Genomic DNA, 26,140 nt, shown 5'->3' with positions numbered 1-26,140 from the left:
GCACACTTCATCATCAGCAGCAGAGGTAGCACACTTCTTTATCATCCTCAGCAGAGGTAGCACACTTACTTTATGATCCTCAACTAAAGAAACATACTTCTCTTCCCATGTTTAGCAGTCATTAAGCCATTGACTAGGTGTTGTATATATTTGAACTGTTTGTGCATGTTTCAGATAGAAAACTGGGGTTATATATATTTGAACTGTTTGTGCATGTTTCAGATAGAGAACTGGGTGTTGTATATATTTGAACTGGGTGTGGATGTTGTAGATTGATTTTATCTGAACTGTTTATGCATACATCGGACAGATACCTGGGTGTTGTATATATTTGAACTGGGTGTGGATGTTGTAGATTGATTTTATCTGAACTGTTTATGCATGCATCGGACAGATACCTGGGTGTTGTATATATTTGAACTGGGTGTGGATGTTGTAGATTGATTTTATCTGAACTGTTTATGCATGCATCGGACAGATACCTGGGTGTTGTATATATTTGAACTGTTTGTGCATGTTTCAGATAGAGAACTGGGTGTTGTATATATTTGAACTCTGTGTGGATGTTGTAGATTGATTTTATCTGTTTGTGCATGTTTCAGATAGAGAACTGGGCAGAAGGCAGCAGGTTTGAGGACACCAGGCAGACCAAGATGGTGTACAAGTTTGCTTACCTTCCTGCTGGACTTTTCAACAGAGCCCAGGTTAGAAACAACATGACTCGGATTAGAAGTGACTATGTTTACAGAAACATAGGCCTTGCATGAATGAACTCATCACAACATTTATCCTTTGTTTCCAGGTTCGATTGTTCCAGTTCTCAGATGGGAAGCTAATCTGGAAGCGTGGATCTCTCCTAAACAAGAACAAGCATGTCGCCCTCATCAGACAGATCAGGTATGTTGTAGGTACATACCACCTGGTGTCATCAGACAGATCAGGTATGTTGTAGTTAGATACCACCTGGTGTCATCAGACACATCAGGTATGTTGTAGTTAGATACCACCTGGTGTCATCAGACACATCAGATATGTTGTAGTTAGATACCACCTGGTGTCATCAGGCAGATCAGGTATGTTGTAGTTAGATACCACCTGGTGTCATCAGACAGATCAGGTATGTTGTAGGTAGATACCAACTGGTGTGATCAGACACATCAGGTATGTTGTAGTTAGATACCACCTGGTGTCATCAGACAGATCAGGTATGTTGTAGTTAGATACCACCTGGTGTCATCAGACAGATCAGGTATGTTGTAGTTAGATACCACCTGGTGTCATCAGGTATGTTGTAGTTAGATACCACCTGGTGTCATCAGACACATCAGGTATGTTGTAGTTAGATACCACCTGGTGTCATCAGGCAGATCAGGTATGTTGTAGTTAGATACCACCTGGTGTCATCAGACACATCAGGTAGTAGTTAGATACCACCTGGTGTCATCAGACACATCAGGTATGTTGTAGTTAGATACCACCTGGTGTCATCAGACACATCAGGTATGTTGTAGTTAGATACCACCTGGTGTCATCAGACAGATTAGGTATGTTGTAGTTAGATACCACCTGGTGTCATCAGACAGATCAGGTATGTTGTAGTTAGATACCACCTGGTGTCATCAGACACATCAGGGATGTTGTAGTTAGATACCACCTGGTGTCATCAGACACATCAGGTATGTTGTAGGTAGCTACCACCTGGTGTCATCAGACAGATCAGGTATGTTGTAGTTAGATACCACCTGGTGTCATCAGACACATCAGGTATGTTGTAGTTAGATACCACCTGGTGTCATCAGACACATCAGGTATGTTGTAGTTAGATACCACCTGGTGTCATCAGACACATCAGGTATGTTGTAGTTAGATACCACCTGGTGTCATCAGGCAGATCAGGTATGTTGTAGTTAGATACCACCTGGTGTCATCAGACACATCAGGTATGTTGTAGTTAGATACCACCTGGTGTCATCAGACAGATCAGGTATGTTGTAGTTAGATACCACCTGGTGTCATCAGACAGATCAGGTATGTTGTAGTTAGATACCACCTGGTGTCATCAGACACATCAGGTATGTTGTAGTTGTAGATACCACCTGGTGTCATCAGGCAGATCAGGTATGTTGTAGTTAGATACCACCTGGTGTCATCAGACACATTAGGTATGTTGTATGGATATACCACCTGGTGTCTTTAGATGTATGAGGTATGTTGCAGTTAGATAATACCTGGTGTCATCAGACAGCAGATATGTTGTAGTTGGATATGGGGGTATCTGACTTGCTGATGTCTGTGAAAGGAGGAGGCAGATTCCATGTTTTGCAAGCACTGTCTTACTGACGTGTGCAAAACCTTGACACAGATTCTTCTTGATGTCTGTAAAGGCAGGAGAGATTCCCTGTTGTGCAACCATTGTCTTGTTGATCTCTGTAAAGGCAGGATACAGATTCCCTGTTGTGCAACCATTGTCTTGTTGATGTCTGTAAAGGCTGGAGACAGATTCCCTGTTGTGCAAACATTGTCTTGTTGATGTCTGTAAAGGCAGGAGACAGATTCCCTGTTGTGCAACCATTGTCTTGTTGATGTCTGCAAAGGCAGGAGACAGATTTCCTGTTGTGCAACCATTGTCTTTTTGATATCTGTAAAGGCAGGAGACAGATTTCCTGTTGTGCAACCATTGTCTTGTTGATGTCTGTAAAGGCAAGGGACAGATTCCCTGTTGTGCAACCATTGTCTTGTTGATGTCTGTAAAGGCAGGAGACAGATTCCCTGTTGTGCAACCATTGTATTGTTGATGTCTGTAAAGGCTGGAGACAGATTCCCTGTTGTGCCAGCATTGTCTTGTTGATGTATGTAAAGGCAGGAGACAGATTCCCTTTTGTGCAACCATTGTCTTGTTGATGTCTGTAAAGGCTGGAGACAGATTCCCTGTTGTGCCAGCATTGTCTTGTTGATGTATGTAAAGGCAGGAGACAGATTCCCTTTTGTGCAACCATTGTCTTGTTGATGTCTGTAAAGGCTGGAGACAGATTCCCTGTTGTGCCAGCATTGTCTTACTGATGTCTGTAAAGGCAGGAGACAGATTCCCTTTTGTGCACCCATTGTCTTGATGTCTGTAAAGGCAGGAGACAGATTCCTTTTTGTGCAACCATTGTCTTGTTGATGTCTGCAATGTTTCAGTCAAAAGAGGAATCGTCTTGGTGCAGGAATAGTATGTAAGACTGTATCTCAGACATGACTCTTTATTGCCACAAGATCCGTGAAGATCTGGGTTAGAATTAATCTTCAGTAACCTATACTTGTTATAAGAAGCAACTATCTGGTGGTCAGGCTCGCTGACTTGGTAAATGACACGTCATCGTATCCCAAATGCGTAGATCGATGCTCATGATGTTGATCACTGTATTGTCTCATCCCGGCTCGGTTATTGACAAACCGCCGCCATATAGCTGGAATATTGCTGAGTGTGGCCTAAAACTAAACTCACTCACTCACTTATTGCAACATCTGAACAATACAAAAAAATAGACTTGATGGCACACTGCTATGTTAATTTTGTTTGTTGCTAAACGCTACAATATACAGTACATACTATTCCTGTGCCAAGCTATGAACAGTGACTTGTAATAATCAAGTCTGAACAGACAATTCCTGTGTAAAGCTGTGTAACAGTGACTTGTAATAATCAAGTCTGAACAGACAATTCCTGTGTAAAGCTGTGTAACAGTGACTTGTAATAATCAAGTCTGAACAGACAATTCAAGTGCCAAGCTGTGTAACAGTGACTTGTAATAATCAAGTCTGAACAGACAATTCCTGTGTAAAGCTGTGTAACAGTGACTTGTAATAATCAAGTCTGAACAGACAATTCCTGTGTAAAGCTGTGTAACAGTGACTTGCAGATATTGATATCAAAAGACAGGAGGGCAGTGTTGTCTTTTTTTATCTTGTAAACATTATATCAACTAGAGGCAATACTAGGGTAAGACTGAGAGACTTGTAGATATTTGATATCAAAAGACAGGAGGGCAGTGTTGTATTTATTATCTTGTAAACATTAGTAACCAGTGTCTTGAGTATACAACGTACCACTAATCAGCTTCTGAAACCAAAGAGATGTCACTGGATTGAGATGACGTGGTAAAGGATCACATCGTACAATACACTGCAGGGCAGTTTTCAACAGATACAATGCAGTCCGGTAATTCCGCGCACTTAAGCACATCGGTCGCAACACGGCAACTAACGTCTCTTATTTTTTGTGGTTTACGTGATTAAACATGCTGGTATGCATCATATTTACCTAGAAATATAAGTTTTATTGAGGATTATAAGATTCTAATGTTGCATTATGCCATACGGTTGACCTTACCAGCTTTCTGACGACATCGCTTGCTGTCCGGTAATTCTGCGCAGCAACTGATGCGCATAACATCCAGCTTGAGATCCGAAGTATGGATGTGTATTAGGGCCAGACTATTTTCAAAAATCACTTCATCAATGTAAGGAAGAGTGTTTCATATTAAATCCAATTACGAATAATGAAGAAAAAGGTTAAAAAGTCTGAAGAAAACAAATTTTCATAAAACTGTAAATTTATCTGTCAATTACTGTTATTTACTTACCTTTAGTGATTAAAAGCCAGTCCCTTGTAGAAATGTCCCAATTTCAAGCGTAAATGTGGTAGTAGACGATTTTACCTTTGATACAGAAGTACGCTATTGCAGCTGCGCAGAATTACCGGATGCTCGGAATGCGGAATTACCGGACTCGCTTGTATATCTCCTTAGAAACCAGGTTGTACATGTGTTTCTGTTGTCAGTGATTCTGAGCTGGTTGTGCTGGTCCAAGGCCCGCGCCCTGAAAACATCCTTTTCCTGGTCCATGAAATCTTTGAGAGTCTCATCGAGGAATCCTTCCATGGTGTTGTGTATGACTTCCTGCTGCCATGCCCTGACTGTGTCATGAAAGAGGTGAGTTTCTTGGTATTGATCATCAAACAGTTTCAAAACAAATTTCATTCTTTATCTTCTCCATGAATCCTGGCCTTGCCCACACAATATGTTTCAGACGCGTCACAGAAGTCAGAGATGCATGTGAGGCCAACATGATGGAACTGCTTCAAAGTATCAAACACTCATTACAAGTGCTTCCTAGTGTCAGAACATGGCTTATGTTTTTGTGGCATTATTGAGTCTACACTGTAGGCATAGTTAGTGGAACTCCATGTTGACTTGCACAAGTCCTGTTTTATACTTCCAGACTTAGATGTCGCACCATTCCTTCCTTTTGATTGTTTAATGTGAAGTATCTTCTAGTTTCAGGGTTCTGTGTCTGGAACCATGTCTGTGTTGTACTTTCAGGAATGTCTGGAACCATGTCTGTGTTGTACTTTCAGGGTTGTCTGGAACCATGTCTGTGTTCTACTTTCAGGGATGTCTGAACCATGTCTGTGTTGTATTTCAGGGATGAACCATTACTGTGTTGTACTTTCAGGGATGTCTGGAACCATGTCTGTGTTCTACTTCAGGGATGTCTGGAACCATGTCTGTGTTCTATTTTCAGGGATGTCTGAACCATGTCTGTGTTCTACTTTCAGGGTTGTCTGGAACCATGTCTGTGTTGTACTTTCAGGGATGTCTGGAACCATGTCTGTGTTCTACTTTCAGGGTTGTCTGGAACCATGTCTGTGTTGTACTTTCAGGGATGTCTGGAACCATGTCTGTGTTGTACTTTCAGGGATGTCTGGAACCGTGTCTGTGTTCTACTTTCAGGGATGTCTGGAACCATGTCTGTGTTGTACTTTCAGGGATGTCTGGAACCATGTCTGTGTTGTACTTTCAGGGATGTCTGGAACCATGTCTGTGTTGTACTTTCAGGGATGTCTGGAACCGTGTCTGTGTTGTACTTTCAGGGATGTCTGGAACCATGTCTGTTTTCTACTTTCAGGGTTGTCTGGAACCATGTCTGTGTTCTACTTTCAGGGATGTCTGGAACCATGTCTGTTTTCTACTTTCAGGGTTGTCTGGAACCATGTCTGTGTTCTACTTTCAGGGATGTCTGGAACCATGTCTGTGTTGTACTTTCAGGGATGTCTGGAACCATGTCTGTGTTGTACTTTCAGGGATGTCTGGAACCGTGTCTGTGTTGTACTTTCAGGTCTGTGTTGCACTTTCAGGGTTGTCTAGAACCATGTCTGTGTTGTACTTTCAGGGATGTCTGTAGCCATATCTGTGTTCTACTTTCAGGGTTGTCAGGAACCATGTCTGTGTTCTACTTTCAGGGTTGTCTGGAACCATGTCTGTGTTGTACTTTCAGGGATGTCTGGAACCATGTCTGTGTTCTACTTTCAGGGATGTCTGAAACCATGTCTGTGTTGTACTTTCAGGGATGTCTGGAACCATGTCTGTGTTCTACTTTCAGGGTTGTCTGGAACCGTGTCTGCTTTCTACTTTCAGGGATGTCTGGAACCATGTCTGTGTTGTACTTTCAGGGATGTCTGGAACCATGTCTGTGTTGTACTTTCAGGGTTGTCTGGAACCATGTCTGTGTTCTACTTCAGGGATGTCTGGAACCATGTCTGTGTTCTACTTTCAGGGATGTCTGGAACCATGTCTGTGCTCTACTTTCAGGGATGTCTGGAACCATGTCTGTGTTGTACTTTCAGGGATGTCTGGAACCGTGTCTGTGTTGTACTTTCAGGTCTGTGTTGCACTTTCAGGGTTGTCTAGAACCATGTCTGTGTTGTACTTTCAGGGATGTCTGTAGCCATGTCTGTGTTCTACTTTCAGGGTTGTCAGGAACCATGTCTGTGTTGTACTTTCAGGGACGTCTGGAACCATGTCTGTGTTGTACTTTCAGGGATGTCTGGAACCGTGTCTGTGTTCTACTTTCAGGGATGTCTGAAACCATGTCTGTGTTGTACTTTCAGGGATGTCTGGAACCATGTCTGTGTTCTACTTTCAGGGTTGTCTGGAACCGTGTCTGCTTTCTACTTTCAGGGATGTCTGGAACCATGTCTGTGTTGTACTTTCAGGGATGTCTGGAACCATGTCTGTGTTCTACTTTCAGGGATGTCTGGAACCGTGTCTGTGTTCTACTTCAGGGATGTCTGGAACCGTGTCTGTGTTCTACTTTCAGGGATGTCTGGAACCATGTCTGTGTTCTACTTTCGGGGATGTCTGGAACCGTGTCTGTGTTGTACTTTCAGGGTTGTCTGGAACCGTGTCTGTGTTGTACTTTCAGGCATGTCTGGAACCATGTCTGTTTTCTACTTTCAGGGTTGTCTGGAACCGTGTCTGTGTTATACTTTCAGGGTTGTCTGGAACCGTGTCTGTTTGACAGTCAGCTCATTGCCCATGCCAAGAACAACAAGGCTCCATTTCTCCAATGTCGGAAATATTTCCACACAGTCTCCATGGCCCAGCTGCTAGGTATGTAACTCTGGAATCTTATATATCTAAACTCTATCTATCTTATATATTGCTCACAAGGGTGTAAAATATAAACCAAGCATATATTTGTACAATTTCATCATGACTTATGTCCTATAAACATCAGCAGTGAGTGTTCAAACATTGATTACTTCTTAGAATCTATGCCCAACGCCCACGCAAGTGACTTTGATGCCCACCTCCAGCACAGCCTGATGCTGCTGCAGGATCTAAACACGGCCCTCACCGTGGATGTCGCCATCCTCTACTCTGCCTCTGACGTGCCATCACCCAGAGACACAGGGGACAAGATCAACCCTCTCTGGTTTAAAGAAGACCTTGAGAAAGCTGGATTGTCTTGGTGAGACATATTTCTTACAGAGTGTATTTGTTGGTATCAGATACAATGTTTCAACTGGTACAATGTGTATTTGTTCATGTGTGGTACAATGTTTCAGCTGGTACAGTGTGTATTTGTTCATGTGTGGTACAATGTTTCAGCTGGTACAATATGTATTTGTTCATGTGTGGTACAATGTTTCAGCTGGTACAATGTGTATTTGTTCATGTGTGGTACAATGTTTCAGCTGGTACAATGTGTATTTGTTCATGTTCAATGTTTCAGCTAGTACAATGTGGGTCATGTGTGGTACAATGTTTCAGCTGGTACAATGTGTATTTGTTCATGTGTGGTACAATGTTTCAGCTGGTACAATGTGTATTTGTTCATGTGTGGTACAATGTTTCAGCTGGTACAATGTGTATTTGTTCATGTGTAGTACAATGTTTCAGCTGGTACAATGTGTATTTGTTCATGTATGGTACAATGTTTCAGCTGGTACAGTGAAGACATGCACAACATCAGTATCCATGACCTGACACTCGCCCTAAAGAATTCCAAGGTAAGGGACCAGTGAGAAAGTGATAGCGGTGATACTAGTGATATATATATGGCTTGTTCTTGTCTCATAATATAGTGGTATTTGTGACAAAAAGTATTACATGTCTCCATACCTACAGCTGAGTAAGAGTAATGCCTAATATGATTGTCCCAAGTTGAACAGTGCTTCCTCCTAGATCAAGGTGAAAAAATGAACTCAGCAGGATAGTGTTGTGTCAAATACCTTAACCTATGATATCTAGTGTCTATGGTAGAGTCTGACAGTGTATTGTCTAGTGCCTGTAACTATCGTCTAATATTTGCAACTAAAGTGGAGCTGGGTAATAACTCTCTTTCTCACTCTCACTCTCTCCCCCTCCTCGCTCCTCTCCCCTCTCTCTTTCTCTCATTTCTCCTTTGTGTTGAGACCCACTCTCTTGCTTGCGTTGTAGGTGGTTGTGGCACTAGTGTCAGACAACTTTGAGCGTGATGAGATGTGTCGCAACATGATGCTGTACATGATGGACAACCTGAACAAAGACTACATCATCACTGTCATTGGAACTAGTTTGGCCTGGCAGAACACAGACTTAGGGATGAGGATAGGGAAACAAGAGGTAGGCTGTGTACTGGAAGATGTCAGGTGGCAGAACACAGACTTTGGGATGAGGATCGGGAAACAAGAGGTAGGTTGTGTACTGGAAGATACAGGTGGCAGAACACAAGACTTAGTGATGAGGATAGGGAATCAAGAGGTAGGTTGTGTGCTGGAAGATGCAGGTGGCAGAACACAGACTTAGGGATGAGGATTGGGAAACAAGAGGTAGGTTTTGTATTGGAAGATGCAGGTGGCAGAACACAGACTTAGGGATGAGGATAGGGAAACAAGAGGTAGGTTGTGTACTGGAAGATGTCAGGTGGCAGAACACAGACTTAGGGATGAGGATCGGGAAACAAGAGGTAGGTTGTGTACTGGAAGATACAGGTGGCAGAACACAAGACTTAGTGATGAGGATAGGGAATTAAGAGGCAGGTTGTGTGCTGGAAGATGCAGGTGGCAGAACACAGACTTAGGGATGAGGATCGGGAAACAAGAGATAGGTTTTGTACTGGAAGATGTCAGGTGGCAGAACACAGACTTAGGGATGAGGATCGGGAAACAAGAGGTAGGTTGTGTACTGGAAGATGTCAGGTGGCAGAACACAGACTTAGTGATGAGGATAGAGAATTAAGAGGCAGGTTGTGTGCTGGAAGATGCAGGTGGCAGAACACAGACTTAGGGATGAGGATCAGGAAACAAGAGATAGGTTTTGTACTGGACGAGGAAGGTGGCAGAACACAGACTTAGGGATGAGGATATGGAAAAAAGAGGTAGGTTGGGTACTGGAAGATACAGGTGGCAGAACACAGACTTAGGGATGAGGATATGGAAAAAGAGGTAGGTTGTGTACTGGAAGAGGTCAGGTGGCAGAACACAGACTTAGGGATGAGGATATGGAAAAAGAGGTAGGTTGTGTACTGGAAGAGGTCAGGTGGCAGAACACAGACTTAGGGATGAGGATTGGGAAACAAGAGATAGATTTTGTACTGGAAGATGCAGGTGGCAGAACACAGACTTAGGGATGAGGATTGGGAAACAAGAGGTATGTTGTGTACTGATAGAGGCAGGTGGCAGAACACAGACTTAGGGATGAGGATCGGGAAACAAGAGGTAGGTTGTGTACTGGAAGATGCAGGTGGCAGAGCACAGACTTAGGGATGAGGACCGGGTTGTGTTACACTATCTATGTCACATTGGTGATGTTGGATGGGTTGTGTTACACTATCTATGTCACATTGGTGATGTTGAATGGGTTGTTTTGCACTCTCTATGTCACATTGGTGATGTTAGGTGGGTTGTGTTACACTATTTATACATACATACATACATACCAACATTTGTATAGCACAGGTATGTCACATGTTGGTGATGTTGGATAGGTTTTGTTAAAGTATATATGTCTCATTGGCGATGAATGATCTTTCTCACATCCAGCAAATGGTGATGGTGAAGACCAAAGCTCGTTTTGACGAACGTGTGAAGCATCTTCAAAGTATGGTGAAGCAGAAGCTCCATGGCATCCAGATCAGGGTATGAGACTTGTGTGTGTGTAATTGTGCAGCACTGAAATAAAGTCTTGCAAATCCTTGCATGAGAGATAAAGAAGCCAACACTGATCAAACTAGTGTTCAGGTCACAGCTACTCAGTCATATACAGAACCACTATTCACTGTGCAGTGCTTTCTTGTGCCAGAAAACTATGGCCATTGCTTGAAGTGTGGATTATTATTCTAGGTGTGTTTGCACTGCAATTGATTTTGTATGTGCATTTACCCAAGACCTGCATGTACTTTGGGCTTTACTCTCTTCTCAAGCCATCTTTTGAATCTGCCTGTAACCTACTGACCTCTGTTGACCTGCCGAAGCTATGCTGTGTTTTGCCAGGACAACAAGGAGTATCCAGTGTGCTTCATCAGCTACTGCTGGAGCAACTCCTCTGATGCTGTCAACAAGGGCACCAAGAGCCGACCAGGCTCACTTGGATGGGGGGATCCACGGGACATCAGGATGTATCTGGAAGACAGCGGTATATCGACCTGGATTGACCATGAACAGATGACAGCGGTATGGTTTTACATTGTGTGACACTTTGGTTTTTACTGTAGTCTAATGGTATTAACTTACATATTTCTTCCAAATTCATCCCTCTAACACTTGACTGTGTTATCTCATGAAACTTTCTGATACACTTTCTCCCTAGTGGTCTTCCCAAGTGCTATCCAGAGGAGCTATCTCCCTTGACGTAAGCACAGGAATTTCCTGATTTTTCCTGTGGCTCACATGAATGCTTGTGTTTATTTTTTTATCTGATACAATTTACTAAATTTACTAAATTTTCTCCACTCCAAGGACTAAAATCTGTTCAAACTGTCCTAAATCAATGTCTCCCTACGGTGAATGCTGGGAATTTGTTATCTGTTCTCTTTGCTTCCTGATGTTACCTCTGTTCATTACAGCTTTAGACAGGGATAGCAATTTTCCGCTGATCTGTGGATTTCTGCCGATTTTATTTCAAATTGATCAATTCAAACCCCCATTCGGTGACACAATATTAGGTTTTCAGCTGAAAATAGATTTTCCTGTTGCCATCCCCGTTTAGAGAATTATGCAGAAAACACTTCAGGTTGGAGCCTTAGTCATGGCCAGCACCAGCAGCTTTAATCACATCACCACAGGATGTCATGGGACAAACAATCAACCTGTGGATAACATAGACACTGCAGCATGAATTTTACATGCTGGTACAGTTACATAGGAGGGAGGCTCAGCACTACACAGGCCGCACAGACCAAGCACTACACTGGCCGCACAGACCCAGCACTACACAGGCCGCACAGACCCAGCACTACACTGGCCGCAGAGACCAAGCACTACACTGGCCGCACAGACCCAGCACTACACTGGCAGCACAGACCCAGCACTACACAGGCCCAGCACTACACTGGCCGCACAGACCCAGCACTACACTGGCCGCACAGACCCAAGCACTACACTGGCAGCACAGACCCAGCACTACACAGGCTGCACAGACCCAGCACTACACTGGCAGCACAGACCAAGTACTACACAGGCCGCACAGACCCAGCACTACCCAGGCTGCACAGACCCAGTACTACACAGGCCTCACAGACCCAGCACTACAGAGGCCGCACAGACCCAGCACAACATAGGCCGCAGAGACCCAGTACTACACAGGCCACACAGACCCAGCACTACCCAGGCCGCACAGACCCAGTACTACACAGGCCGCACAGACCCAGCACTACACAGACCCAGCACTACCCAGGCCGCACAGACCCAGTACTACACTGGCCACACAGACCCAGCACTGCACAGACCGCACAGACCCAGCACTACCCAGGCCGCACAGACCCAGTACTACACAGGCCGCACAGACCAAGCACTACACTGGCAGCACAGACCCAGCACTACCCAGGCTGCACAGACCCAGTACTACACAGGCCGCACAGACCCAGCACTACACAGACCGCACAGACCCAGCACTACCCAGGCCGCACAGACCCAGCACTACACTGACCGCACAGACCCAAGGACCACAGAGGGACTACTGACAGCTAGGAGCACCAAATTACATCCAGGAGCACCACATTACAGCTAGGACCACCACATTACATCCAGGAGCACCACATTAAATCCAGGAGCACCACATTACATCCAGCACCACCACATTACATCCAGGACCCCCACATTACATCCAGGACCCCAACATTACATGCAGGACCAGCACATTACATCTAGGACCAGCACATTACATCTAGGAACACCACATTACATCTAGGACCACCACATTACAGCTAGGACCACCACATTACATCCAGGAGCACCACATTAAATCCAGGAGCACCACATTACATCCAGCACCACCACATTACATCCAGGACCCCCACATTACATCCAGGACCCCCACATTACATGCAGGACCAGCACATTACATCTAGGACCACCACATTACATCTAGGAACACCACGTTACATATAGGACCACCACATTACATCCAGGACCACCACATTACATATAGGACCACCCCATTACATCTAGGACCACCACATTACGTCCAGGCCCACCACATTACATCCAGAAGCACCACATTACAGCTAGGAGCCCCACATTACATCCAGAACCACCACATTACATCAAAGACCACCAGATTACTTCCAGGAGCACCACATTACATGCAGGACCACCACATTACATCCAAAACCACCAAATTATGTTCAGGACCACCACATTACATCCAGGGGCACCACATTACAGCTAGGAGCCCCACATTACATCCAGAACCACCACATTACATCCAAGACCACCAAATTACATCCAGGAGCACCACATTACATGCAGGACCACCACATTACATGCAAGACCACCACATTACATCTAGGACATCCACATTACATCTAGGACCACCACATTACATCTAGGACCACCACATTACATCTAGGACATCCACATTACATCCAGAATCACCACATTACATCTAGGACCACCACATTATATGCAGGACCACCACATTACATCTAGGACCACCACATTACTTCTAGGACCACCACATTACATCTAGGACCACCACATTACATCTAGGACCACCACATTACATCCAGGACCACCACATTACATCTAGGACCACCACATTACATGTAGGACCACTACATTACATCCAGGACCACTACATTACATCCAGGACCACCACATTACATCTAGGACCACCACATTACATCTAGGACCACCACATTACATCTAGGACCGCCACATTACATCTAGGACCACTACATTACATCTAGGACCACTACATTACATCTAGGACCCCCACATTAGATCTAGGACCCCACATTACATCATGGACCCACACATCTACATTACATCTAGGACCACCACATTACATCTAGGACCACCACATTACATCTAGGAACATCATCTAGGGCACATCCACATTATATCTAGGACCACCACATTACATCTAGGACCACTACATTACATCCAGGACCACTACGTTACATCCTGGACCTCCACATTACATCTAGGACCACATCATTACATCTAGGACCACCACATTACATCTAGGACATCCACATTACATCTAGGACCACCACATTACATCCAGGACCACCACATTACATCTAGGACCACCACATTACATCTAGGGACTACATTACATCTAGGACCACCACATTACATGCAGGACCACCACATTACATCTAGGACCACCACATTGCATCTAGGACCACCACATTACATCTAGGACCACCTCATTACATCTAGGACATCCACATTACATCTAGGACATCCACATTACATCTAGGACATCCACATTACATCTAGGACACCCACATTACATCTAGGACATTACACCACATTACATCTAGGACCACATTTATTACATCTAGGACCACCATTGGGACCACTACATTACATCTAGGACCACCACATTACATCTAGGACATCCATCTAGGACATCCACATTACATCTAGGAGATCCATTACATCCAGGATCACATTACCACCACATTACATCTAGGACCACCACATTACATCTAGGACCACCACATTACATCATCCACATTACACCACATTACATCTAGGACCACCACATTACATCTAGGACCACTTACATTAGGATCTAGGACCAGGACCACATTACATCTAGTACCTCCACATTACATCTACCCACATTACATCTAGGACCACCACATTACATCTAGGACCACCACATTACATCTAGGACCACCACATTACATCTAGGACCACCACATTACATCTAGGACCACCACATTACATCTAGGACCACCACATTACATCTAGGACATCCACATTACATCTAGGACACCACATTACATCTAGGACCACCACATTACATCCAGGACATCTACATTACATCTACACACATTAGGACATCCACATTACATCCAGGACCACCACATTACATCTAGGACCACCACATTACATCTAGGACCACCACATTACATCTAGGACCACCACATTACATCTAGGACATCCACATTACATCTAGGACATCCACATTACATCCAGGACCACTACATTACATCTAGGACCACCACATTACATCTAGGACCACCACATTACATCTAGGACCACCACATTACATCCAGGACCACCACATTACATCATGGGACCACCACATTACATCTAGGACCACTACATTACATCTAGGACCACCACATTACATCTAGGACATCCACATTACATCTAGGACATCCAGGACCACCACATTACATCCAGGACCACCACATTACATCTAGGACCACTACATTACATCTAGGACCACCACATTACATCTAGGACCACCACATTACATCTAGGACCTCCACATTACATCTAGGACCACCACATTACATCCAGGACCACCACATTACATCCAGGACCACCACATTACATCCAGGACCACCACATTACATCCAGGACCACCACATTACATCCAGGACCACCACATTACATCCAGGATATTACCTCCACCACATTACCTCCAGGACCACCACATTACATCCAGGAGCCCCACCACCACATTACATCCAGGGCACCATCATTACATCATCCAGGACCACCACATTACATCCAGGAGCCCCACATTACATCCAGGACCACCACATTACATCCAGGAGCACCACATTACATCCAGGACCACATTATTATCCAGGAGTCACCACACATCATCAGGGACCCCACATTACATCCAGGACCCCACATTACATCCAGGACCACCACATTACATCCAGGAGCACCACATTACATCCAGGACCACCACATTACATCCAGGACACACATTACATCCAGGAGCACCACATTACATCCAGGACCACCACATTACATCCAGAGCCCCACATTACAGCTGGGACCACCACATTACAGCTAGGACCACCACATTACATCCAGGACCATGAGTTACATCCAGGACCACCACATTACATCCAGATCCTCAAGCTTATCTTGGGAGTGATTGCTTATGCTTTTCCACAGACTACTCATCCCATAAGTCTTAGCCAAGATCAGGACCCATCACATGACAATGTTTTTGGTGGCACCAGCATAGTGCTAGATCTACTATCACACTTGTAGACCAACCATTACATCTTTCTCATTGACCATTGCTTCTCAGACCATCAAAGACAGGATGGTTCCATTGCAGTCTGGATCAGCTTCAACATCTGTACATGACTGAAAATTGGACCGATTCCAGCAGTGGAGCATCAGATCGGGACCAGCTGGTGTCTCTGTAATGGCAATGATGGTTGCAGATGCTTCGCTACATATCAGCATTAGCATCTGTTCATACTAAATATGGGATTCATATTGGAAAAGATCCAGTTCTTACCAGTGTGTTACGATCTTTTGAGATAGAGGATATCTATGAAACAGGATTTGTCATTTGTATATCAGGATAATTACATCACCTATGAAAAAGGCCACATTATCTCATCTTGCATTGGTTACAGAATTTCAGAATTGCGTGCCTTGGCTGTATGATCAGTTGCATTCTTGAGGTCTGTCCATCCCTCCCCAGGAATCTCAGAGTAACCTCCTTAAGGTACCCCAGGAAAAGTTTCAGGGGCTTATGTCAGGAAGATAGCTACTATGGACCCTATGCTTGGGAAGACCACTAGGAAGAAAGACAGCACAAGACCATGGTCTATAAAAATGTTATTCAAGCTGCACCTTTGGATCAGAAACTTTCAAGAGATAAGGCAATCTAATGTTAGGGGTAGTATTCTAAGAATTATAATCATTGTGGATAATGTTCCAATATCGACTGATTCAGTGTCTCAGTGCTTCATCAGATGAAAGGGGCAGGTGTCTGTCCTTCATCAGATGAAAGGGTGAGGTCTTGTCCTCCATCAGATGAAAGGCTGAGGTTTTGGCCCTCCATCACAAGAAAGGTTTAGGTCTTGGTCCTCGATCAGATGAAAGGCTGAGGTCTTAGTCCTCCATCAGATGAAAGGCTGAGGTCTTAGTCCTCCATCAGATGAAAGGCTGAGGTCTTAGCCCTCCATCAGATGAAAGGCTGAGGTCTTAGTCCTCCATCAGATGAAAGGCTGAGGTCTTCCATCAGATTAAAGGGGTATAAGAGAATGCTAGTACCTTGGTCTCATAAATACCAGTGTCACATGGGTAATTATGGCACACCAGTACCACGGTCACATGGGTACAGAGGACTCGTAGCTTGCAAGGTAACAGGTAAACATGACATGGTAATTAAATCATCTGGGCATGTCATGTGTATAATTAGCTAATGGTAATTTGGTTCCAGATGTAACTAGGTTACATGTATTATTGGACATAGTTAATTGGTTCCATATGTACTTAGGTCACATTGGTAGCTAAGTCCTGTGGTTTATAGACTGGTTGTGTCTCCACAGGGAAAGGGCCTGTTTGAAAACATATCCCGGGGAATGCGGCATGCCAAGGTTCTGGTGGTCTGTGTGTCGGATGAGGTAAGTCATGGTAGTCGGCGAGATGGACGTTAATGCACTGATGATCTGCACTGGGTAGTGCTTTCACAGTCTAGTGTGATGAAGCCCACAGGATGGGTGCAGTGCTGGCAGTATGTGCTTGTAGTGCACAGTGTAGTGTGATGGAGCCCACAGGATGGGTGCAGTGCTGGCAGTATAAGCTTGTAGTGCACAGTGTAGTGTGATGAAGCCCACAGGATGGGTGCAGTGCTGGCAGTATGTGCTTGTTATGCATATTGTCCTTGTATCCAGTATGTGGTTGTAGTACACAGTGTCCTTGTATCCAGTATGTGGTTGTAGTACATATTGTCCTTGTATCCAGTATTTGGTTGTAGTACACAATGTCCTTGTATCCAGTATTTGGTTGTAGTACACAGTGTCCTTGTATCCAGTATGTGGTTGTAGTACATATTGTCCTTGTATCCAGTATTTGGTTGTAGTACACAGTGTCCTTGTATCCAGTATTTGGTTGTAGTACACAGTGTCCTTGTATCCAGTATTTGGTTGTAGTACACAGTGTCCTTGTATCCAGTATGTGGTTGTAGTACACAGTGTCCTTGTATCCAGTATTTGGTTGTAGTACATATTGTCCTTGTATCCAGTATTTGGTTGTAGTACACAGTGTCCTTGTATCCAGTATTTGGTTGTAGTACACAGTGTCCTTGTATTCAGTATTTGGTTGTAGTACACAGTGTCCTTGTATCCAGTATTTGGTTGTAGTACACAGTGTCCTTGTACCCAGTATTTGGTTGTAGTACATATTGTCCTTGTGTACAGTGTGTGGTTGTAGTACACAGTGTCCTTGTATCCAGTATTTGGTTGTAGTACACAGTGTCCTTGTATCCAGTATTTGGTTGTAGCACACAGTGTCCTTGTATCCAATATTTGGTCATAGTACACAGTGTCCTTGTATACAGTGTGTGGTTGTAGTACACATTGTCCTTGTATACAGTGTGTGGTTGTAGTACACAGTGTCCTTGTGTACAGCATGTGGTTGTAGTACACAGTGTCCTTGTATCCAGTATTTGGTTGTAGTACATATTGTCCTTGTATCCAATATTTGGTCGTAGTACACAGTGTCCTTATATCCAGTATTTGGTTGTAGTACACAGTGTCCTTGTATCCAATATTTGGTCGTAGTACACAGTGTCCTTGTATCCAGTATTTGGTTGTAGTACACAGTGTCCTTGTATCCAGTATTTGGTTGTAGTACACAGTGTCCTTGTATCGAATATTTGGTCGTAGTACACAGTGTCCTTGTGTACAGTGTGTGGTTGTAGTACACAGTGTCCTTGTATACAGTGTGTGGTTGTAGTACACAGTGTCCTTGTGTACAGTATGTGGTTGTAGTACACAGTGTCCTTGTATCCAGCATGTGGTTGTAGTACACAGTGTCCTTGTATCCAGTATTTGGTTGTAGTACATATTGTCCTTGTGTACAGTGAGTGGTTGTAGTACACAGTGTCCTTGTATCCAGTATTTGGTTGTAGTACACAGTGTTCTTGTATCCAGTATTTAGTTGTAGTACACAGTGTCCTTGTATCCAATATTTGGTTGTAGTACACAGTGTCCTTGTGTACAGTGTGTGGTTGTAGTACACAGTGTCCTTGTGTACAGTGTGTGGTTGTAGTACATATTATCCTTGTATCCAGCATGTGGTTGTAGTACACTGTTTCCTTGTATCCAGTATTTGGTTTTAGTACACTGTTTCCTTGTGTACAGTATGTGGTTGTAGTACACTGTTTCCTTGTATACAGTGTGTGGTTGTAGTACATAATGTCCTTGTGTACAGTGTGTGGTTGTAGTACATATTGTCCTTGTGTACAGTGTGTGGTTGTAGTACACAGTGTCCTTGTGTACAGTGTGTGATTGTAGTACATACATATTGTCCTTGTATACAGTGTGTGGTTGTAGTACATATTGTCCTTGTATCCTGTGTGTGGTTGTACTACACAGTGTCCTTGTATACAGTGTGTGATTGTAGTACATACATATTGTCCTTGTATACAGTGTGTGGTTGTAGTACATATTGTCCTTGTATACAGTGTGTGGTTGTACTACACAGTGTCCTTGTATACAGTGTGTGGTTGTAGTACATATTGTCCTTGTATACAGTGTGTGGTTGTAGTACATATTGTCCTTGTATACAATAAGTGGTTGTAGTACATATTGTCCTTGTATACAGTGTGTGGTTGTAGTACATATTGTCCTTGTATACAGTGTGTGGTTGTACTACACAGTGTCCTTGTATACAGTGTGTGGTTGTAGTACATATTGTCCTTGTATACAGTGTGTGGTTGTAGTACATATTGTCCTTGTATACAATATGTGGTTGTAGTACATATTGACCTTGTATACAGTGTGTGGTTGTAGTACATATTGTCCTTGTGTACAGTGTGTGGTTGTAGTACACAGTGTCCTTGTGTACAGCATGTGGTTGTAGTACACAGTGTCCTTGTATCCAGTATTTGGTTGTAGTACATATTGTCCTTGTATCCAATATTTGGTCGTAGTACACAGTGTCCTTATATCCAGTATTTGGTTGTAGTACACAGTGTCCTTGTATCCAATATTTGGTCGTAGTACACAGTGTCCTTGTATCCAGTATTTGGTTGTAGTACACAGTGTCCTTGTATCCAGTATTTTGTTGTAGTACACAGTGTCCTTGTATCGAATATTTGGTCGTAGTACACAGTGTCCTTGTGTACAGTGTGTGGTTGTAGTACACTGTGTCCTTGTATACAGTGTGTGGTTGTAGTACACAGTGTCCTTGTGTACAGTATGTGGTTGTAGTACACAGTGTCCTTGTATCCAGCATGTGGTTGTAGTACACAGTGTCCTTGTATCCAGTATTTGGTTGTAGTACATATTGTCCTTGTGTACAGTGTGTGGTTGTAGTACACAGTGTCCTTGTATCCAGTATTTGGTTGTAGTACACAGTGTTCTTGTATCCAGTATTTAGTTGTAGTACACAGTGTCCTTGTATCCAATATTTGGTTGTAGTACACAGTGTCCTTGTGTACAGTGTGTGGTTGTAGTACACAGTGTCCTTGTGTACAGTGTGTGGTTGTAGTACATATTATCCTTGTATCCAGCATGTGGTTGTAGTACACTGTTTCCTTGTATCCAGTATTTGGTTTTAGTACACTGTTTCCTTGTGTACAGTATGTGGTTGTAGTACACTGTTTCCTTGTATACAGTGTGTGGTTGTAGTACATAATGTCCTTGTGTACAGTGTGTGGTTGTAGTACATATTGTCCTTGTGTACAGTGTGTGGTTGTACTACACAGTGTCCTTGTATACAGTGTGTGATTGTAGTACATACATATTGTCCTTGTATACAGTGTGTGGTTGTAGTACATATTGTCCTTGTATACAGTGTGTGGTTGTACTACACAGTGTCCTTGTATACAGTGTGTGGTTGTAGTACATATTGTCCTTGTATACAGTGTGTGGTTGTAGTACATATTGTCCTTGTATACAGTGTGTGGCTGTAGTACATATTGTCCTTGTATACAGTGTGTGGTTGTAGTACATATTGTCCTTGTATACAATATGTGATTGTAGTACATATTGTCCTTGTATACAGTCTGTGGTTGTAGTACATATTGTCCTTGTATACAGTGTGTGGTTGTAGTACATAATGTCCTTGTATACAATATGTGATTGTAGTACATATTGTCCTTGTATACAGTGTGTGGTTGTAGTACATATTGTCCTTGTATACAGTGTGTGGTTGTAGTACATATTGTCCTTGTATACAATATGTGGTTGTAGTACATATTGTCCTTGTATACAGTGTGTGGTTGTAGTACATATTGTCCTTGTATACAGTGTGTGGTTGTACTACACAGTGTCCTTGTATACAGTGTGTGGTTGTAGTACATATTGTCCTTGTATACAGTGTGTGGTTGTAGTACATATTGTCCTTGTATACAATATGTGGTTGTAGTACATATTGACCTTGTATACAGTGTGTGGTTGTAGTACATATTGTCCTTGTATACAGTGTGTGGTTGTAGTACATATTGTCCTTGTATACAGTGTGTGGTTGTAGTACATATTGTCCTTGTATACAATATGTGATTGTAGTACATATTGTCCTTGTATACAATGTGTGGTTGTAGTACATATTGTCCTTGTATACAGTGTGTGGTTGTAGTACATATTGTCCTTGTATACAATATGTGGTTGTAGTACATATTGACCTTGTATACAGTGTGTGGTTGTAGTACATATTGTCCTTGTATACAGTGTGTGGTTGTAGTACATATTGCCCTTGTATACAATATGTGGTTGTAGTACATATTGACCTTGTATACAGTGTGTGGTTGTACTACACAGTGTCATTTTCTTCAGTATGTGGAGTCCGACAACTGTATGATGGAGCTGAGGTTCGGGGTGCTAAACCTAGGATTGCCACTGGTGCTGGCTGTGGTGGGTACAGGCAATGAATGGAAACTGTCTGAGGTAAGCATGTTTAAGTGTAAGTCACAATCACTGACTGGAAACTGTCTGAAGTAAGCACCTTAAGTGTAAGTGACACTGACTGGAAAGTGTCTGAAGTAAGCACCTTAAGTGTAAGTGACACTGACTGGAAACTGTCTGAAGTAAGCACCTTAAGTGTAAGTGACACTGACTGGAAACTGTCTGAAGTAAGCACCTTAAGTGTAAGTGACACTGACTGGAAACTGTCTGAAGTAAGCACCTTAAGTGTAAGTGACAATCACTGACTGGAAACTGTCTATAGTAAGCATCTCTGAGCATGGACGGAATTGTGCACCCCTGCCCCATGCCACACGCAGGTATGACTATAAATACTGTGGTTTATTGTATGTATGTTTTATTCCCGTCTCTCAGGTTGGTATCTTGGCACAGAGGGCAAAAGCATCCAAGGTGTATTTCCAAAAGGAGAACTCGACGTCCAAGGAGACACTCCTGGAGTATGTGAAAGAGCGTCTCCCAATAAAGGCTGACTCACTCCTCAGAAAGGAAGAGGTGAAGAAGGAGATGTCTGAGTTGCAGAAAAAGGCCTGCAAACAGACCAACGTGGTGTTCCAGGTATGATGGGTCTCCATGGGTCTGTATCATGGGCAGTGTCTGGATGGGTCTGTATCATGACCAGTGTCTGGATGGGTCTGTATCATGGGCAGTGTCTGAATGGGTCTGTATCATGGGCAGTGTCTGAATGGGTTTGTATCATGGTCAATGTCTAAAAGTGTCTGTATCATTGAGCAATGTCTAAAAGTGTCTGCATTATGGGCAGTGTCTGGATGGGTCTGTATCATGGGCAGTGTCTGGATGGGTCTGTATCATGGGCAGTGTCTGGATGGGTCTGTATCATGGGCAGTGTTTGGATGGGTCTGTATCATGAGCAGTGTCTGGATGGGTCTGTATTATGGGCAGTGTCTAAATTGGTGTGTATCATGGGCAGTGTCTGGATGGGTCTGCATCATGCGCAGTGTCTTGGTTGGTTTGTATCATGACCAGTGTCTGAATGGGTTTGTTTCATGGGCAGTGTCTGGGTGGGTCTGTATCGTGGGCAGTGTCTGGATGGGTCTGTATCATGGGTAGTTTCTATATGGGTCTGTATCAAGTACAGTGTCAGAATGGGTCTATATCATGGGCAGTGTCTGTATGGGTCTGTATCATGGGTAGTATCTATATGGGTCTGTATCATGGGTAGTGTCTATATGGGTCTGTATCATGGGCAGTGTCTGAATGGGTTTGTATCATGGGCAGTGTCTGAATGGGTTTGTATCATGAGCAGTGTCTGGGTGGGTCTGTATCATGTACAGTGTCTGGATGGGTCTGTATCATGGGCAGTGTCTGGATGGGTCTGTATCATGGGCAGTGTCTGAATGGGTTTGTATCATGGGCAGTGTCTGGGTGGGTCTGTATCATGTACAGTTTCTGAATGGGTCTGTATCATGGGCAGTATCTATATGGGTCTGTATCATGGGTAGTGTCTATATGGGTCTATATCATTGAGCAGTGTCTGAATAGGTTTGTATCGTGGGCAGTGTCTGTGTGGGTCTGTATCATGGGTAGTGTCTATATGGGTCTGTATCATTGAGCAGTGTCTGAATAGGTTTGTATCGTGGGCAGTGTCTGTGTGGGTCTGTATCATGTACAGTTTCTGAATGGGTCTGTATCATGGGCAGTGTCTGAATAGGTTTGTATCGTGGGCAGTGTCTGGATGGGTCTGTATCATGGGCAGTGTTTGAATGGGTCTCTATCTTGGGCAGTGTCTGGATGGGTCTGTATCATGGGCAGTGTTTGGATGGGTCTGTATCATGAGCAGTGTCTGGATGGGTCTGTATTATGGGCAGTGTCTAAATTGGTGTGTATCATGGGCAGTGTCTGGATGGGTCTGCATCATGCGCAGTGTCTTGGTTGGTTTGTATCATGACCAGTGTCTGAATGGGTTTGTTTCATGGGCAGTGTCTGGGTGGGTCTGTATCGTGGGCAGTGTCTGGATGGGTCTGTATCATGGGTAGTTTCTATATGGGTCTGTATCAAGTACAGTGTCAGAATGGGTCTATATCATGGGCAGTGTCTGTATGGGTCTTTATCATGGGTAGTATCTATATGGGTCTGTATCATGGGCAGTGTCTGAATGGGTTTGTATCATGGGCAGTGTCTGAATGGGTTTGTATCATGTACAGTGTCTGGGTGGGTCTGTATCATGTACAGTGTCTGGATGGGTCTGTATCATGGGCAGTGTCTGAATGGGTCTGTATCATGGGCAGTGTCTGAATGGGTTTGTATCATGGGCAGTGTCTGAATGGGTCTGTATCATGTACAGTTTCTGAATGGGTCTGTATCATGGGCAGTATCTATATGGGTCTGTATCATGGGTAGTGTCTATATGGGTCTGTATCATTGAGCAGTGTCTGAATAGGTTTGTATTGTGGGCAGTGTCTGTGTGGGTCTGTATCATGTACAGTTTCTGAATGGGTCTGTATCATGGGCAGTGTCTGAATAGGTTTGTATCGTGGGCAGTGTCTGTGTGGGTCTGTATCATGTACAGTTTCTGAATGGGTCTGTATCATGGGCAGTGTCTGAATGGGTTTGTATCGTGGGCAGTGTCTGTGTGGGTCTGTATCATGTACAGTTTCTGAATGGGTCTGTATCATGGGCAGTGTCTGTATGGGTCTGTGTCATGGGTAGTATCTATATGGGTCTGTATCATGGGTAGTATCTATATGGGTCTGTATAATGGGTAGTACTATATGGGTCTGTATCATGGGTAGTGTCTATATGGGTCTGTATCATGGGTAGTATCTATATGGGTCTGTATCATGGGTAGTGTCTATATGGGTCTGTATCATGGGTAGTATCTATATGGGTCTGTATCATGGGTAGTATCTATATGGGTCTGTATCGTGGGCAGTGTCTGTGTGGGTCTGTATCATGGGCAGCGTCTGGGTAGGTCTGTATCATGAGCAGTGTCTGAATGGATATGTATCTTGTTTTGATAAACAGTTAATTCTGCTGATGAGCATGACAATATTCATCTACAGGAGGAGTATGAGTTGACCCAACGTCGCTTCATGCGTCACATCATCTCCTTCATAACCAGCATGGACTCCTCACCGATGCCCCGACTGGCTGTGATCGACTTCCTGAAGCATCACGACCAATCCTCCACCCTGTCACAGGCTGTTCACACCACAGGTAGGCACTGCCACAGCTGTCCATGGCTAATCTCACAGGCTGCTCACACCACAGGTAGGCACTGCCATATATATCCATGGCACAGGCATACAGGTAACAATGCGTAGGAAAGTTATTAATGCAGGAGATGTGTGCTTTGTGTTACAGATGCCTCCACCTTGTCTAAATGATGTGTGCTTTGTGTTACAGATGCCTCCACCTTGTCTAAATTCTTTGTGTAACAGGTCCTGCCAGTTCTCATCTAAACACAGTTTGTGTTCTGTGTTACAGATGCCTCCACCTTGTCTAAATGCTGTGTGCTTTGTGTTACAGGTGCCTCCTCATCTAAACGCAGTGTACGAGCTGGGGTATCAGGCGCCAGCCAGGGATCCAGAGAGCGTGAGTGCAGGACTCATCAACAGGATATTTGTCTGACATTCTTTAGAAAATGCTTTTCATTATCGGTGGGGATTTTTTGTCAAATGCCTCATTCAGCAATATTAGGAGGTTTAGATGGTGATCTTTAACAACTCTTGACCAGACAATCCAGTGATTCATAAGTGTTTAACCAAGTACTTGGGAAGTGATAACATGCATCGACCAAGTCACAAAGCCTGACCAGCCAATCACCCATACATATACACTTCCCTAAAGGTAAGATGTCACCCATACATATACACTTCCCTAAAGGTAAGATGTCAGCCATACATATACACTTCCCTAAAGGTAAGATGTCAGCCATACATATACACTTCCCTAAAGGTAAGATGTCAGCCATACATATACACTTCCCTAAAGGTAAGATGTCAGCCATACATATACACTTCCCTAAAGGTAAGATGTCAGCCATACATATACACTTCCCTAAAGGTAAGATGTCACCCTACATATACACTTCCCTAAAGGTAAGATGTCACCCATACATATACACTTCCCTAAAGGTAAGATGTCAGCCATACATTATACACTTCCCTAAAGGTAAGATGTCAGCCATACATTATACACTTCCCTAAAGGTAAGATGTCACCCATACATATACACTTCCCTAAAGGTAAGATGTCAGCCATACATTATACACTTCCCTAAA

General features: G+C 43.7%; 1 pseudogene; it reads left to right on the top strand.

Annotated features, from left to right (window-relative positions):
- Positions 1 to 26,140, top strand: part of LOC124260500 — a 72,549-nt pseudogene that overhangs the window by 19,810 nt on the left and 26,599 nt on the right.

Source organism: Haliotis rubra, unplaced genomic scaffold, assembly GCF_003918875.1.
Source record: "Haliotis rubra isolate DU_JTF1 unplaced genomic scaffold, ASM391887v1 Scf766, whole genome shotgun sequence".
NCBI lineage: Eukaryota > Metazoa > Mollusca > Gastropoda > Lepetellida > Haliotidae > Haliotis > Haliotis rubra.
The sequence above is the reverse complement of the archived record's forward strand: the minus strand, read 5'-3'. Positions and strand labels throughout refer to the sequence as shown.